Here is a 14,153-nt window from a genome sequence, read left to right as displayed (position 1 = left end):
GTGAAACCCAGTCTCCACTCAAAATACAAAAATTAGCTGGGCATGGTGCCTGTAATCCCTGCTACTTGGGAGGCTGAGGCAGAAGAATTGGTTGAACCCGGGAGTCAGAGGTTGCAGTGAGCCGAGATCACCCCACTGCACTACAGCCTGGTGACAGAGCAAGACTCCATCTCAAAAAAAAAAAAAAAATTATTTAAAAGGTAACTGTTTAAAGCAAGCAAAATAGTATAATGCAGGATTTATTGGAAACACAGCAATGGGGCCAGGTGTGATGGCTCATACCTGTAATCCCAACACTTTGGGAGGCCAAGGCAGGTGGATCACCTGAGGTCAGGAGTCCAAGACCAGCCTGGCCAACATGGAGAAATTCCATCTCTACTAAAAATACAAAAATGAGCTGGGCATGGTTGTGCACACCTATAATCCCAGCTACTCTGGAGGCTGAGGCAGGAGAATTGCTTGAACTCGGGAGGCGGAGGTTGCAATAAGCCAAGATCATGCCACTGCACTCCAGTCTGGGCGACAGAGCAAGACTCTGTCTCTCTCAAAAAAAAAAAAAAAAAAGAAATGGAAAGTATGACAACAATAGTGCAAATAGGAGAGGGCAAACTAAGTACACTCTAAGTTAAAGGATCTATTATTATTTGAAAGTAGATTGTGATAAATTAAAGAAACTGATGTAAATTTCAAAGAAACACCCATATAATAATGTTTTTAAAGTTGATCCAAATTGTGAAAAAAATGGAATACAAAAATATATTTAAAAAGACAGATAAAAGAATAATGAAATAAATAAAAAACAATTAGTCTAAATAATATGGCATACAAATGTTTCTGCCTGTTCCTCCTTTCCTCTGGAAATAACAAGGGACAAGAAAAGGAAATTCTGAAAAGTGGTAAGAAAAAGGTAAACTGGCATATGAGCCCAGAACTGAAGGAACAATGCAACAGCATGGCACCTTATCTACACAGAATAAGGCGTTCCAGACCCAACATTTCCCGACCTCCAAACTAGCAACAAAGCAGCCCTAGTAAGCTCATTCCTCTCCCTAAACTAAAGGGAGTCCCCTCTTACAGTCTCAGGCAAGCCTGAAACCCCTGGCAAAGGCGACTGACCTGGAGAATCCTCCAACAATAAGCAGGCGGAGAACTGCTCCCCTCCCCTACAAAGAGACTGAAGTAGGTGAGGCCCAGCCAAGAAAAGGTCTCATCCAGGAAGCCTCTTTGTATCCACAGGCCTAAGAATCCTCCATCCCCACCAACAGATACCTCATGGACTGGCCTGGAGAAACTCCTTTGGCTCCTTCAGGCAGCACCAACAAGAACCAGAGGCAGGCCCATCTGTACTAGATAAAAGGAGTAGACTAAAATAACACCAGAAAGACTCTGAAAACTGTCACTGGAACCACAGCCCATAAAGGTAAGCCAGGAACTGCATGCTGAAACCTAAAGAAGGTATCTGCCTGCAAAAATAAAAGATTGAAATACGACTCACAGTTTCCAAACCTAAGTAGGAAAAATGTACAGGATACCTTTAAAAATCACACATCCTAACAAAAACCAACAACAACAACTTGAAAGAGAGAAGAATCAAATGACACTAACACTGAGATGGATCAGATACTGGAATCATCTGACAGACTTTAAAGCAGCCTTTAGAAATAATGCTTCAGGCCAGGCGCCACGGCTCATGCCTGTACTCCCAGCACTTTGGGAGGCTGGGGGCGGGTGGATCACTTGAGGCCAAGAGTTTGAGACCAGCCTGGCCAACATGGCGAAACCCCATCTCTACTAAAAATATAAAAATTAGCCAGGGGTGGTGGCACACACCTGTAATCCCAGCTACTCGGAAGGCTGAGGCAGGAGAATCACTTGAACCCAGGAGGGGGAGGTTGCAGTGAGCCAAGATTGTACCACTGCAGTCCAGCCTGGGTGACAGAGTGAGACTCCGTCTCATAATAATAATAATAATAGTAATAATGCTTCAAAATCAATAATACAGGAGTGACATCACCAAGGTGGCTAAGCAGAAGTTCCTAGAGCTAGTGACTCCCACAAAAACAACTAAAACAACTTCTTTCAATGAAAACAACTAAAGGAGATCAGAATAAAGCACAGGAGTCAAAGAATCCTGCAAAGCACAGAGACACAGAGAAACTCAGGCGGGCTGCACAGAGAAGGAAAGGAAATACCTCACCTCTGCCACCCCATACCCCAACTGGGATCAACTTGGAACCAGGAAGGACTTCTCCCTGCAGGGAAAAGGCATGCAGGAGGATGCCAGCAACCCCCATTACCACATGGACACCAGCAGTCTTTGCCACTGGGGACTCCTACAGGCCATACAGGTGCTGAGCCCACCTGAGGGAGCTGCTCAGAGCTATGCTGCACAGCTAGACCAGTGAAACAGCATGGACAGCCCAGAAAAAAACCAAATATATATCGTGAACTAATTTTCAGCAAGGGCACTACGAGGACACAATGAGGAAAAGGCAATCTCTTCAATAAATGGTTCTAGGAAAGCTGGTTTTTCAAATGCAAAATAATGAAATGGGACTTTTTTCTTATATCACACAAAAATCAACTCAAAAATACATAACAGAACTAAAAATAAGACCTGAAACCATAAGATTACTTGAAGAAAACACAGAGGAAAAGTTCCTTAACAGTGGCCTTGGCAATGATTTTTTTGGATATCACACCCAAAGGTCAGGCTACAAAAGCTAAAATAAATGGAACTAAAACTAAAATGCTTCTGCATAGCCAAGGAAACAATCAACAAAATGAAAAGGTAGCATATGGATTGGGAAAAAATGTTTGTAAACCATATAGCTGATAAGAGTTTAATATAAACAATTTATTTAAAAACTCATACAGTCAACAGCAGAAACAAATAACCTGGTTAAAAAAATGGACAAAGGACCTAATAGACATTTCTCCAAAGACATAAAAATAGCCAACACGTATATGAAAAGGTGCTCAATATCAATAATCATCAGGGAAATGCAAATCAAAACCATATGAGATATCATCTGACACCCATAGGATGGCTATTAACAACAAAAAAAGACAAAAGATACTAAGTATCAGCAAGGGTATGAAGAAAAGGCAGCCCTTGTACACTGCTGGTGGGAATATAGATTGGTGCAGTCATTATGGAAAGCAGTATGGAGTCCTACAGACATTAAAAATAGAACTTCTGGCAGGGCGCGGTGACTCACGCCTGTAATCCCAGCACTTTGGGAGGCCAAGATGGGCAGTTCATCTGCGGTTGGGAGTTCAAGACTAGCCTGACCAACATGGAGAAACCCCATCTCTACTAAAAATACAAAATTAGCCAGGTGTGGTGGCGCATGCCTATAGTCCCAGCTATTTGGGAGGCTGAGGCAGGAGAATCACTGGAACCCAGGAGGCGGAGGTTGTGGTGAGCCGATATCACGCCATTGCACTCCAGCCTGGGCAACAAGACCGAAACTCTGTCTCAAAAAAAAAAAAAAAAAAAATAGAACTTCCACATGACCCAGCAATCCCGCTTCTGCCTACACCAAAAGAAGATGAAATCATCACCTCATAAAGATCTCTGCACTCTGATATTCATTGCAGCATTACTCTAAGTAGCCAAGATATAGAAACCACCTAAGTGTCCGTCAGTGAGCAAACAGATAATGAAATTGTGAAATATTTATACACTAGAATATCATTCAGCCTTAAGAAGGTGGCTCTGCCATTTGCCGCAACATGAATGAAACTGGAGGACATTATGCTAAGTGAAATAGGCCAGATACAGAAATTAAAATATTGCATGATCTCACATGCATAACTTTTTAAAAAAGTCAAATATTGAGACAGAATAAAACAGTGGTTAACAGGTGTAGCGGCAGAGGCAAACAAATCAGGAGAGGCAGGTCAAAGCATACAAAGTAGCAGACATGTAGGATGAACAAGGCTACAGATCTAATGTACAATGTGAGGACCATAGTTAATTATACAGTGCTGTATTTGGAAAGACTATAGCTGCTCTTGCCACAAAAAAAATGGGTAACTACATATGACGGATATGTTAATTTACTATTGTAAACATTTTGCTACCTATATGTATCTCATAACATCATGTTGCATAACTTAAATATACAGCTGGCCCTTGAATAACACAGGTTTAAACGGCAGTTCATGTAAATGTGAATTTTCTTCCACCTCTGCCGCCCCTAAGACAGCAAGAGCAACCTCTCTTCTTTCTCCTCCTCCTCAGCCTACTCCACGTGAAGATAAGGAAGAAGACCTTTATGATGATCCACTTCCACTTAATGAATAGTAAACATATTTTCTCTTCCTTATAATTATCTCGGTAACATTTTCTTTTCTGTAGTTTTATTGTAAGAATACAGCATATCATACAATAACCTTCAAAATATGTGTTAATCAATTAATACTGGCAAAGCTTCTGGTGAACAGCAGGCTATTAGAAGTTTTGGGAGAGTAAAAAATTATACATGGATTTTAGATTATGCAGGGGTCTATATTCTTAAACTTCACATTGATCAAGGGTCAACTCCACTTATAAAAGAAAAAAAAATAGCTGTAAAACAGCCTTGAGCAGGTCCTTCAGGAGGTATTCCAGAAGAAGGCATTGTCATCATAGAAGATAACAGCTCCACCCAAATTACTGCCCCTGAAGACCTTCCAGAGGAACAAGATATGGAGACAAAAGACAATGATATTGATGACCCTTTGTGTACACCCTGGATAATGTGTGTGTTTAAGTCTTGGTTTTTAACAAAAGAGTTTTAAATGTTTAAAAAATTAAATTATAGATTGGGCACAGTGGCTCACAACTGTAATCCCAGCATTTCGGGAGGCCAAGGCAGGCGGACTGCTTGAGACCAGGAGTTTGAGACCAGCCTGGGCAATATGGTGAAACCATGTCTCCACCAAAAAAGAAAAATAAAATCAGCCAGGCATGGTGGCTCACAGCTGTAGTCCCAGCTTCCTGGAAAGCTGAGGTGGAAGGATCACTTGAGCCCAGCTGAGATTGCGTTGGGCCATGATTGCACCACCGCACTCCAGCCTGGGTAACAGATGAGACCCTGTTCCAAAAAATAAAAATAAAAAAATTGAAAATAGAAAAGAGCTTAGAAAACAAGAATATTAAGGGAGGAAATGTGTACTGCTGGCTGCACAATATGCTTGTGTTTTAACCTAAGTGTGTTATTACAAAACAGGCAATAAGTTAAAAAAAATAAAAAGTTTGGTCAGGCACGGTGGCTCACACCTGTAATCCCAGCACTTTTGGAGGCCGAGGAAGGTGGGTCATGAGGTCAGGAGTTTGAGACCAGCCTGGCCAACATGGCGAAACCCCCATCTCTACTAAAAATACAAAAATTAGCCGAGCTTGGTGGTAGGTGCCTGTAATCCCAGCTACTCAGGAGGCTGAGGCAGGAGAATCACTTGAACACAGGAGGCGGAAGTTGCAGTGAGCTGAAATTGTGCCATTGCCCTCCAGCCTGGGCAACAAGAGCAAGACTCTGTCTCAAAAATAAATAAATAAATACATTTAAAAGTTTATAAAGTAAAAAAGTCCCAGAAAGCTAAGGTTAATTTATTATTGGAAAAATAAAAGTATTTTCTATACATTTACTGTAGCCTAAGTGTCCAGTGTTTATAAAGCCCACAGTACTGTACAGTAATTTCCTAGGTCTTCATATTCACTCATCACTTACTGACACACAGAACAACTTCCACTCCCACAAGCTCCATTCAAGGCAAGTCCCCTATACAGGTGCACCATTTTTAAAATCTTTTACAATGTATTTTTATTGTACCTTTTCTATGTTTAGTTACACATATACCACTGTGTTACAACTGCCTTCAGTATTCAGTACAGTAACTTGCTGTATGGTTTGTAGTCTAAGAGCAATAGGCTATATCAGATAGCCTGGGTGTGTAGTAGGCTATACCATCTAAGTCTGTGTAAACACACTCTATGATGTTCAAACAATGACAAAATCACCTAATGATACATTCTACAGAAGATATCCCCTATGATTAAGTGATGCATGACTATATAAAGAAAATCTCAGGGATTCACAAAAGATATCAAAATTAAGTTTATCAAGATCAATGGAAATAGGGTCAGTGTACAAATACCAAGTGTATTTCTATATACAAACGAGGGACAACTGGTAATTGAAATTAAATAATAATATTTACAATAGCACCCAAAACCAAGATATACCTAGGGAAAAATTTAACATGTGCAACATCCATACACTGGCAATTAAAAGCGCTGTTGAGAAAGAATTAAAGACCCAATTAAATTAAAGGCACAATTAAATGGTGAGAGATATCATATTCATGGATGCGTCAATATTAAGATGTCAATTTTCCCCAAAGTAATTTAGAGTAAATGAAATCCTAATCAAAGCAGCGCTTTTTTTTTTTTTTTTAAAGAAATTGACAAGCTCATTCTAAAATTTAAGTGGAAATGCAAAGGACTTAGAAAAGTCTAAATGATGCCAGGCGCATTGGCTCATGCCTGTAATCTTAGCACATTGGGAGGCTGAGGAGGGTGGATCACCTGAGGTGAGGAGGGTGGATCACCTGAGGTTAGGAGTTCGAGACCAGCCTGACCAACATGGTGAAAACCCATCTCTACTAAAAATACAAAAATTAGCTGGGTGTGGTGGCAGGCGTCTGTAATCCCAGCTACTCAGGAGGCTGAGGCAGGAGAATCGCTTGAATCCAGGAGGCGGAGGTTGCAGTGAGCCGAGATCACGCAATTGCACTCCAGCCTGGGTGACAGAGCAAGACTCCATCTCAAAAAAAAAAAAAAAAAAAAAAAAAGTCAAAATGATTTTAAAACAGAAAACAAATTTGAAGAACGTATAGGACTTCATTTAAAGATGTACTTTAAAGCTAAGGCAATGCTCTGTAAAGAAGATACAAAGGTCGATGTAATACAGTGGTCTCCAACATTTGGCACCACAGACTGGTTTCGTGGAAGACAATTTTTCCAGACCAGGGTGGGTTGGGGAGGGGATGGTTTCGGGATGAAACTGTTCTACTTCAGGTCATCAGACCCTAGTTAGACTCTTATACAGCACGCACAACCAACTCCCTTGTATGCTCAGTTTACAATAGGGTTTGCCCTCCTGTGAAAATCTAATGCCGCCGCTGATCTGACAGGAGGCAGAACTCAGGCAGTAATGCTTGCTTGCTCACCCGCTGCTCACCTCCTGCTGTGAAGCAGGGTTCCTAACAAGCCATGGAATGGTACTGGTCCACTACCTGGGAGTTGGGGACCCCTGGTGTAAAATAAAGAGTCCACAGGTACATAGCATCCCCCTCCCACATACAGGCAAACACACACAAATAATTAACTGGATTTCAACAAAGGTACTGAGGTAATTCAATAGAAAAAGTTAAACTTTTCAACAAATGGTGACGAAACAACTGAATAGTCAAGTGGCAGAAGATACATCTCAATCCTTAATTTATACCATACACAAAAATTTACTCAAAATAGATCACATTTACTCAAAATACACCAGACATTTTGAATAAATTTGCTCAAAATAGATCTAAAAACAGAGTTAAGGCACTGAGAAAACATGGGGAAAAAAACTTTGCTAACATTAAAGATTTCTTAGACAAGACCATTAAAGAAGAAAACTGGCTGGGTGCGATGGCTCACACCTGTAATCCCAACACTTTGGGAGGCTGAGGTGGGTGGATCACTTGAGGACAAGAGTTCAAGACCATCCTGGCCAACAGATGGCAATACCCCATCTCTACTAAAAATACAAAAATTAGCCAGGTGTGGTGGCAGGGACCTGTAATCCCAGCTACTCAGGAGGCTGAGGCACGAGAATCACTTGAACCCAGGAGGCAGAAGTTGCAGTGAGACAAAATCACTCCACTACACTCTAGCCTGGGTGATAGAGCAAGACTGTCTCAAAAAAAGAAAAAAACTGATAAACTGGGCTTTATAAAAATGAAAAACTTGTCTTCAAAATGCACAGTCTGGCTGGGCTCATACTTGTAGTCCCAGCACTTTGGGAGACTGAGGTGGGCAGGTCACCTGAGGTCAGGAGTTTGAGACCAGCCTGGCCAACATGGTGAAACCCCATCTCTACTAAAAATACAAAAGTAGCCAGGCATGGTGGCACATGCTTTTCGTCCCAGCTACTTGGCAGGCTGAGGCAGGAGAATCGCTTGAACCCCAGGAGGTGGAGGTTGCAGTAAGCCAAGATTGTGCCATTGTACTCCAGTCTGGGCAAAAAGAGCAAAACTCTGTCTCACAAAAAAAAAAAAAAAAAAAAAAAAAATTCCACAGACTGGGGAATAATATTCACAATGAATAGAGAATTCCTGAAATTCAATAATAGGAAGACAAAAAACCCAACTAAAAAGTGGGCAAACAATGTAAGCAGACATTTCATAAAATATGACATACAAATGGCTAATAAGTGAAAAATGCATAACATCATTATTCATCAGGTGAATGCAACTGAAAAACACAGTGAAATGCCACTATACACTGATTAGAGTAACTACATTAAAAACAGTGACAATGCCAAGTATTGGCAAAAATGTAGAATTAAAACTCTCAAACATTAATGACAAAAATGTAAAATGGCACAGCCCTAGGTTTGCAAAGTAAGTATATATAAAGCCAAATGAAAGCTTTACATGTACTTATCCTACAAACCTAGAAATTTTACACAAGTATTCACCCAAGATAAATAAAAACACATGTCTACGCAAAAATATATAAGAATGTCCCCTGGCAGCTGTTTTAGTACGTTTTGTGTTGCTATAAAGGAATACATGATATAATTTATAAATAAATTTTATTTATAAAGAAAAGAGGTTTATTTGATTCATGATTCTGATGTCTGAGAAAGTTTAAGATGCGACATCTTGTGAGGGCCTCAGACTGCTTCTGTTTGGCAGAAGAGACCCAGTGATCACTGTGCATGGAGATCAAATGGTAAGAGAGGAAGCGAGAGAGTTAAGGGAGGTGCCAGGCTGTTCTTAACAACCAGCTCTCATGGAAACTATTGGATCGAGGACTCTCTCACCCTTGAGAGAGGGCATTATCTATTCATGAAGGATCTGCCTCTAGGATCCAAATACCACCTGTTAGGTGCCACCTCTAACATGGGATCAAATTTCAACATGAAGTTCGGACAGGACACACATCCAAATGATAGCAGCAAGTATATTCCTTGCAATCAAAAACCAGAAACAACAGAATATATAAGTCAAAATATACACATACAATAGAATACTAGTTATCAATAAGATGGAGGTGTTGCTAACACATGTTAAAACATAGGTGAATCTCAAAATCATGCTGAATCAAAGCAGACAGACACAAATGAGTAAATCCTGTATAACTCCATTTATGTGAAATGCTACAGAAGATAAATCTAGCCTAGTGATAGAAAGTGGATAATTAGGGCCAGGCACAGTGGCTCACACCTGTAATCCCAGCACTTTGGGAGGCCGAGGCAGGTGGCTCATGAGGTATGCCTGGCGACAGAGTGAGACTCCATCTGAAAAAAAAAAAAGAAAGTGGATTAATTGGTTGCCAGGGCCAGGATGGGAAAAGGGGAAGTGAGTGACTGGGAAGAGGAATGGGAAACCTTTCTGGGTAATGGGTATGCTCTGTATCTTTTTTTATTATACTTTTTTTTAAAATTATACTTTAAGTTCTAGGGTACATGTGCACGACATGCAGGTTTGTTACATAGGTATACATGTGCCATGTTGGTTTGCTGCACCCATCAACTCGTCACTTACATTAGGTATTTCTCCTAATGCTATCCCTCCCCCAGCGCCCCAACCCTTGACAGGCCCTGGTGTCTGATGTTCCCCGCTCTGTGTCCAAGTGTTCTCATTGTTCAATTCCCACCTATGAGTGAGAACATACGGTGTTTGGTTTTCCGTCCTTGTGTTTGCTGAGAATAATGGTTTCCAGCTACATCCATGTCCCTGCAAAGGACATGAACTCATCCTTTTTTATGGCTGCATAGTATTCCATGATGTATATGTGCCACATTTTCTTAATCTAGTCTATCATTGATTAACATTTGGCTTGGTTCCAAGTCTTTGCTATTGTGAATAGTGCCACAATAAACATACATGTGCATGTGTCTTTACAGTAGCATGATTTATAATCCTTTGGGTATATACCCAGTAATGGGATCACTGGGTCAAATGGTATTTCTAGTTCTATATCCTTAAGGAATTGCCACATTGTCTTCTACAGTAATTGAGCTAGTTTATACTCCCACCAACAGTGTAAAAGTATTCCTATTTCTCCACATCCTCTCCAGCAACTGTTGTTTCCTGACTTTTTAATGACTGTCATTCCAATTGGTGTGAGACAGTATCTCATTGTGGTTTTGATTTGCATTTCTCTGATGACCAGTGATGATGAGCATTTTTTCATGTGTCTGTTGGCTGCATAAATGTCTTCTTTTTGAGAAGTGTCTGTTCATATCCTTTGCCCACTTTTTGATGGGGTTGTTTTTTTCTTGTAAATTTAAGTTCTTTGTAGATTCTGCTCTGTATCTTAAGTGTGGTAGTTACTACATGAGGGTATACTGTTGTAAAAACTCATTGTATTAGTCCGTTCTCACTGCTATAAAGATACTACCTGAGACTGGGTAATTTATAAACAAAATAATTTTAATTACTCACAGTTCAGAATGGCTGGGGAGGCCTCAGGAGACTTACAATCATGGTGAAAAGTGAAGGGGAAGCAGGCAACTTATTAACAGGGTGGCAGGAGACAGCAAGCAAGTGCAGAGGAAACTGACGTTTTTGAAAATATCAGATCTCGTGAGAACTCCCTCACTATCATGAGAACAACACGGGAGAAACCACTCCCATGATCCAATCACCTCTTGTCAGGTCCTTCCTTCAACACATGGGGATTGCAATTCAAGATGCGATTTGGGTGGGGACACAGAGCCCCAAACCATATCATTCATAAAATTGGCTAAACAGGGTATCTTTTACCATGTTTAAATTATACCTAAGTTGATTTATAAAAATTATCATACATTGTTTTAATAGTGAAACAAAATTTTGAAATTTCATAAACAGGAAAATGGACAATGTTTTATAGTTACACAAAGTCATTTACTATACTTTATTAAAATAAGTAAAGCTAAACATATCAGCAGGTAAAAAGGTCAAAACCATGCATTTGAAGACAAAAGCTGAATAACTTCAACTTTTGCAAATACTTGCAAAACAACAAAATGTTATTGTACATACACAATAGTATATGTGTATATATGGAAAGAAAGAATAAAAGTAATGAGATGTGGTATCAATAAAAGCCAAGTTGAAAATAAGGCTTAAAGGTGGTAAAGGTTATAGGAAGTTGAAGGAATTTGGGAATGATATGCAGATGCTTCAACTACTTGTGTAATACTTTACTTCCAAGCTGCAATAAGTACACTGATGGTTATGTTATGAAATATTTCACTAAAACTACACCAGCCCACGTAAAAGGGTTCATTAAAATTGAGTCAATAGGCTTGGATTCAAAAAATTAAGCTGTACTGAGCTTCCTGTGGCTCTGAATTGGAGACCAAGGTCACACGGGCTAGAGGTTTCTAGATGGTCCTCTAGCTTTGTACGCACACTTAATGTGGTTTCCAGTCTCTGCACCTAGGAAGAGGGGCAGATGCAGCCTCAAGGACAACGTATATCCCACTGCCTCTGGCTGGTCCCAGTGTACGTTCTGGTAAGAGCGTGGTCCATCCTGAGCTCCCCTAAGGGTAGGTCCATTAGGCAGAAAACGCAGAGGCAACAGTATAGTTGGAGGGCAGACTAATCAAGGACAGGAGAGGCTAATGATAGGAAGGGCCATGGGGTAACACTCTTTCCCCAAAAGTGGACTTAGAGACTGAAAATGTTATTGAATTTATTTGTGCTTTATAAAAATCTTCATACTCTACAGTTATTATTTGTATAGAATTCTATTTACAGTTATATTTCCATTTAAAAATTTGGGGTCAGAACAAAACATGACTGATTTTTTTAAAACATGACTTTCAGTATAATATTGTATCTAGAAGAAAATTTCTATTCATTATTTCCTAAATTGACACATTTCCTTTAACACAATCTTCAGATATAATAAGGTCTGAATTTTTGTTAATGTCTTCACATTCAAAATATCTGTTATGACTTTAACTCAATATGAATTATCTTGCTCAGTAAAATGGCATTTCTTGATATAGGCTCAACTACATTTGCTGCATTCTTTGAGTATCTCCCCTATTATTTCTTTAATACACAATGAGTAAAACTTGTGCATAAAGTTGTCAAAAGAAAAAAAAACCCACAGAATGTGGACAGTTTTTTCTAAATGTGGTTTATCTTATTTTTATTAATGGCCATTCTCTGGAAGAACATTTTCATATATCCATGTGAGTCATTAGATTATTTCCTATGTAAGTTCTTTAATAAACTCCAAATTATAGCAAAATATTTCCCCATATTCCCTACCTGTATTAGTAGCATTTCTTCTACATGTATTCAGTTACTTTGTAGTTGTCTCTTACAGCAGATTTTCAGATGTTCATTATATTATTAGGAATTTCCCCTATGTCTATTCTCTTATTTACTTTGGAAGAAGACTTATGGTAAAAGGTTTGCCAAATTCTTTACATTCACAGGGGTCATGTCCTATTTGATTTCTCCTAAGTATTTTCAGGTATGAATTGCTTGAGAAAGATTTCTCTCATTTCTACATTTATAAGCTTTTTCCCATGTGTATCCTTGGATCTGCTATGAGACTTGATTTCTCAGAGGGTTTCCCACACTGGTTACACTCATAGGGTTTCTCCCTTGTGTGTTTTCTCTGATGTACTTCGAGGCCTGAGCTGCAACTGAAGCTTTTCCCACACTGATTACATTTATAGGGTTTCTCTCCTGTGTGTATTCTCTGACGTTTAGTGAGATCTGACTTATGATAGAAGGACTTCCTGCATTCATTACATTTATAAGGTTTTTCCCCTGTGTGTATTCTCTGATGTACAGTAAAGACTGATTTCTCAGACAAGGACTTCCCACACTCATTACATCCATAGGGCTTCTCCCCTGTGTGTGTTCTCTGATGTGATTTGAGGACTGAGTTGCAAATAAAGGTTTTCCCACATTTGTCACAGTAATAAGATTTCTCCCCTCTGTGTGTTCTCTTATGTACTGTATAGTCTGCCTTATGGTAGAAGGTTTTCCCACATTTTTTACACACAGGGTTTTGTCTCCTGTATGCATTCTCTGGTGTATTGTAAGGTATGAATTCCTAGAGAAGAATTTCCCACATTCCTTACATTCACAGAGCTTCTCACCTGTGTGTGTTCTCTGATGTCTGGTTAGGTCTTATTTATTGTAGAAGGTTTTTCCACATGCATTACATTTATAAGGTTTTTCCCCTGTGTGTATTCTCTGATGTACTGTGAGGACTGATTTCTCAGAGAAGGATTTCCCACACTCAGTACATTCATAGGGTTTCTCCTTTGCATGTGTTCTCTGATGTACTTTTAGGCCTGAGTTACGACTATAAGTTTTCCCACACTGAATACATTCATAGGGTTTTCCCCCTAGGTGAGTCTTCTGATGTTTAGTGACATCAGACTTGTGGCAAAAGGTTTTGCTACATACCTTACATTCATAGGGTCTCTCGCCTGTGTGAGTTCTCTGATGTAAGATATGAACTCCTAGAGCAAGATTTCCCACATTAATTACATTCATAGGGTTTCTCACCTGTATGTGTTTTACGATGTATTGTGAGAACAGAGTTGCTTATGAAGGTTTTTCCACATTGATTACATTCGTAGGGTTTCTCCCCTGTGTGAATTATCTGATGTACTGTAAGATATGACTTATGATAGAAGCTTTTTCTACATTCCTTACATTCATAGGGTTTCTCTCCTGTGTGAGTTCTCTGATGTATTATGAGGTATGAATTCCTAGAAAAGCATTTCCCACATTCCTTACATTTATAGGGTTTCTCTCCTGTGTGGACTCTCTGATGTAAAGTGAGGAGAGATTTCCTAGAAAAGCATTTTTCACATTTATTACATTCATAAGGTTTCTCTCCTATATGGATTCTTTGATGTTTGGTT

The 14,153-nt window shown here is 39.6% G+C and overlaps 1 protein-coding gene across 1 annotated transcript in view; it reads right to left on the bottom strand.

The window, feature by feature from the left end:
* Positions 1-9,385: 9,385 nt before the first annotated feature.
* LOC112135128 (zinc finger protein 37A-like) overlaps positions 9,386-14,153 on the bottom strand; it is a 43,931-nt gene continuing 39,163 nt past the window's right edge. Inside the window, exon 7 of the transcript XR_008510379.2 lies at positions 9,386-9,557. The gene's annotated coding sequence lies outside the window, so the exon portion shown is untranslated. The remainder of the gene's footprint in view (positions 9,558-14,153) is intronic.

This window comes from Pongo abelii, chromosome 8, assembly GCF_028885655.2.
Source record: "Pongo abelii isolate AG06213 chromosome 8, NHGRI_mPonAbe1-v2.0_pri, whole genome shotgun sequence".
Classification (NCBI taxonomy): domain Eukaryota; kingdom Metazoa; phylum Chordata; class Mammalia; order Primates; family Hominidae; genus Pongo; species Pongo abelii.
The sequence above is the reverse complement of the archived record's forward strand: the minus strand, read 5'-3'. Positions and strand labels throughout refer to the sequence as shown.